General features: G+C 40.7%; 1 pseudogene; it reads left to right on the top strand.

Moving 5' to 3' along the window:
• The first annotated feature begins 409 nt into the window (after positions 1 to 409).
• LOC145046363 (secreted RxLR effector protein 161 pseudogene) lies at positions 410 to 1,836 on the top strand (annotated as a pseudogene).
• The last annotated feature ends 2,515 nt before the right edge of the window (positions 1,837 to 4,351 follow it).

Genomic DNA, 4,351 nt, shown 5'->3' on the forward strand with positions numbered 1-4,351 from the left:
AAATATCGAGTTCCCTGATCACTGCTACAAGCTTCAAAAGGCGGTCTATGGTCGGAAGCAAGCCCCTAGAGCTTGGTATGAGACTCTTTCTAAATTCCTAGTCTCTTCAGGTTACAAAATAGGAGTGATTGATCCCACACTATTTAGAAAAGCAAACGGTTCTCACCTTATGCTTGTACAAATATATATGGATGATATCATCTTCGGATCATCGGATCAAGAAATGGTTGATGAATTTGCTAATCCCATGACAAACAAATTTCAAATGAGCATGAATAGAGAGATTAACTTCTTTCTAAGTCTTTAAGTCAAACAAATTCAGCAAGGGATATTCATTCATCAAGAGAAATACACCACTGAACTTCTGAAGAAATACTCTATGGACAATTGTTCCTCGGCAAAGGTTCATATGGCCTTCGGATATAAGATTTCTGTTGATCCATCTGGTGAATCAGTGGATCACAAGACTTATAGAGGTATTATTGGCTCTTTAATGTATCTCACCGCAAGCCGACCGGATATTGTCTTTGCAACTGGTGTATGTGCAAGGTATCAGGCTGACCCAAAAGTGTCACACATGACCGCAGCCAAACAAATTCTTCGATACTTAAAAGGAAGCAAATCTCTTGGTCTATGGTACCCCGCAGGCAATGACTTCAGTCTTCAAGCGTTTACTGATGCGGATCATGCCGGATGCAAACTTGATCGAAAAAGTACCTCTGGTGGATACCAATTTTTAGGAGGTAGACTTGTTAGCTGGTCCTCAAGAAAACAAAGTTGTGTTTCATTATCTACCACAGAAGCAGAATATGTGGCAGCAGCCAGCTGCTATTCCCAAGTCCTTTGGATGAAGACACAACGGTTAGACTATGGATACAGAATGCTTCGAATAGTAATCTATTGTGACTCTAAAAGAGCCATAGCGATCTCTCATAACCCTATTTAGCACTCCAAGACTAAACATATTGAACTACGGTATCACTTCATCAAAGACCACATTCTGAAAGGTAATATTGAACTCATCTTTGTCCCAACTCATGAAGAGATTGCTAATGTTTTTACAAAAGCACTTGACTCTACAAAACTCAATGTGTTCCTACAAATGTTGGGAATGATGAATCCGGACCCTAAATTTTTCTCGAATTAACAGGCACCGCAGACCCTCCTGGTCTCCATTGCGTTTATAACTGAAAGTTATTGATACTAGATGGTTTTTGAACATTTTGTGTACCGCAGTCAATGAACCGCAACCATATATTGTATCTATCTTTCATGAGTCCTACTTGTTTGTTATTCCTAACTTTTATACAAGTGCTCTTCTCAGTTTTTGTCACTACAGTCATCCGTAATATCAAAGAAGCCATCAACAATGATGTGTTCATCCGCAATCACATCAATTACTTTTCAGACGATTTCTTTTTCTTTTAAAAAAGAATATATATAAAAAAAATATTTTTTTAATAAAATATAAAAAACAAATAGTGTGCTATTTAATGATCCTTCATTTAATAATACATTAAATAAAAACATTCCTTGGAGAAACTGTCATTTTCTTCTCCCCAAAACCTGGTGTCGGACTTATTTTAGGTATGATGACAAAATAAAAGATTTTCCAAATCAAATCTTCTAAAATGTCTCTTCCTATTACCCAAACCATCCCATCCATTACAACTTCCACCTTATCCAACGGATTTTTCGCACCCTCACCGCACGTACTCATAATGTGATCTGACATTTCATTAGATGTAGTGCTCTTTTTAGATAATCCCAATTCTTAATCTTTACCCTCTTTTTGAATATGTGGTCAAGATTAAAGATGCCTCTGTTTACAGATAATTTTTACCCAATTTTACCTAGGTCAAAAAAAACCTCACCGTTTCCCACTTCATCAAATCACTATAAAACCCTCTTCTTCTCCACAAAGAAACCTTTACGCTCTCAAAAACCCTCAATCTTTCTCTGCAAATTAACAAATCCCTCTCTGCATTCGTCAAGCTTTTTCAAACTCAACAATGGTGAAATTCGGCGCTTCTAAGAAACAATCAAAAGCCTCTGGATCAGCGAACCCTCCTGGTTCAGATTCTCCCACGATTGATTCGAGTAATTTCAGAGCTGTGTTTGATGATCAACCCACTTACAATGCCCAAACAAAACTGATGATCAAGTTCTTGAAGAATCATCCACTTTTTGGGCCCTTTGATGCATTTACCAACGTTGTTCCACTATCCACTCTCTACAAGTGTGCTTTTTTTGCATATCGCCCAGCCGATAATCTTTAAGAAGTTCATCTCAAGCTTGTTAATGATGCCTTGGTCATCTTGACCAAAGAAAAGTTCCTCTCAGCAATTAATCTTCTCATTCATCCATCTGTGAAGTTCTTTAGTCCATCAATGGCGGATGTCACCACTGCACTTGACCAGATGGGCTATCAGAAGAAGATCAAAGGTATTGGTGAGTTCAAGAAGAAACAGCTTCCTGCGGTATGACAGTTTGTCTGTCACTTTATCATCCGCAGTCTGTCCAGCACAACCGGAGGCACAGACAACATGGGATTAAAGCTTCTAGAACTAGTTTGGAGCATCTTCACTGGCCTTCATGTGAACTATGGTCAAATTCTATGGGACGATTTTCTCTAGTACATTCCCAAGGAGAACCCGAAGTAGAAACCATCTGAGCTTACTTTTGCTCGATTCTGGTCTTTGTGCATATCAGACTTACATACGGATGCCAAGATTGACATGGGTGATGACATCAATTTCTTTGTCATCAAAGACTTGAAAAGGTACAACCCTTCCTCAGTTCAAACTATTTTTGGTCCCATCCGCAGACTCCCTACCCACATCCTCACTTCACTTGGTCTAGAGAGTGTTGATGTCTCAGATCATATAGAGGCTAAGGAAGGTATTAACCCATACCTTCCTACCCCGCCTCTTTCATCCGCAGCCTTAAATCCTGAAGGTAGCGCAGTTCCTTCATCAACCACCCTTTCTAACGTTTCTCAGAGACGTAAACATAAGGTTTCTTCTCTTCATGGTCCTCACACCACAAAGAAACCTAGCACTCCCAAAAAGGATGCTCCCAAACCATCCAAACCATCAAAGAAGAGAAAATCACCATCAGTTATCATAACAACTGAACCGAGTCACCATGACTCCGGTAGTGATTCTGTTGAAGATGAACAACCAATCTCTATCCTTCAGAAAAGGAAAACTGATTCCACTAGCCAAATGCATGACTGTACCGATACCTCAGCCTCTCAACAAGCTCCGGTAGTCCTTGGGGTGCCTGCACACCCACTTGACGACACCATCTTTTTCCTCTCAGACTCAGAAAGTGAGTCTGAATCACAACAAAGAGGAGACTCCCCCCCCCCCCCCAGTACATTCCCAAAGGGATTATACTGGCGATCGCCCCAAAGTCTTCAGGGCTTCCCGACAACACGTTTTTTCATCTGAGGAATTGAACTCCATCCTCTTGAACGTTACCCAGGCACTCCAAACACAGTCCCATCCGCAAGGCACTTCTTCTGACTTTGCCAGAACCGAGTCGAGGCCAAACTTGACCACGGTTCAAGGAGACCAAGGAAGCTCAGGAAATCCTACTCAGCTTACATCATATTCAGTTGGTTTAGGCACGGTGAGCACAAATGTGCAAGGATCCGTGAACTTAAGGGACACCTTGGTGCGTTTTTCAGGAATTGATGGAGATGACTCTAATGATTCTTGGAGCCAATATCAACCCTCTATTGAGGCCGAAGCCAAGAAATATGACGCTTTTCGTAGGGAATTTCAAGCTCACAAGGATAAGCAGATCAAGCAGCAACAACTTAAAGATCAAGAAATTCAAGTTGTGGCTAAGTATTGGGCAGATGCAATCAACAATGCCAATACCGTAGCCACTATCCTTAAGGTTCAAGATTGGATGACCGCAATGGCAGCCAAAATTCAACAAGCTCAACAAACTGATGCTGATCAGCATGTTCATCAAGATCCCCCTTCTCAAACTGTTGCAGGTTCTCAAGATGAAGAACCTGAAATCAAAGTGAGATCTGCTCCAATTTTTGGCTTTGATGATGATGAACCACAAGAGGTAAACAAACCCTCTCCCTTAGATGATGACCTGATGATGTTCGATGAAGATGAAGAATCTAGTGGATCTCATCACTCCACAAATAAGCCAAAAGAAAAGAAGAAGAAGAAAAAGCCCGCAGTCATAAGAAAAGAATTCCTAAGTCTTCAAGCTAAAGTAGATCAAATCTTAGCTGTAGTCAAACCAAATCAACCGCAACCATAAGACAGCCCAGGACCGCAGTCCTTGATGGAAAGAATTGAAAGATTGGAAACAAGAGAGA

The sequence above is a fragment of the Lactuca saligna genome, chromosome 5, assembly GCF_052625555.1.
Source record: "Lactuca saligna cultivar CGN05327 chromosome 5, ASM5262555v1, whole genome shotgun sequence".
Lineage (NCBI taxonomy): Eukaryota > Viridiplantae > Streptophyta > Magnoliopsida > Asterales > Asteraceae > Lactuca > Lactuca saligna.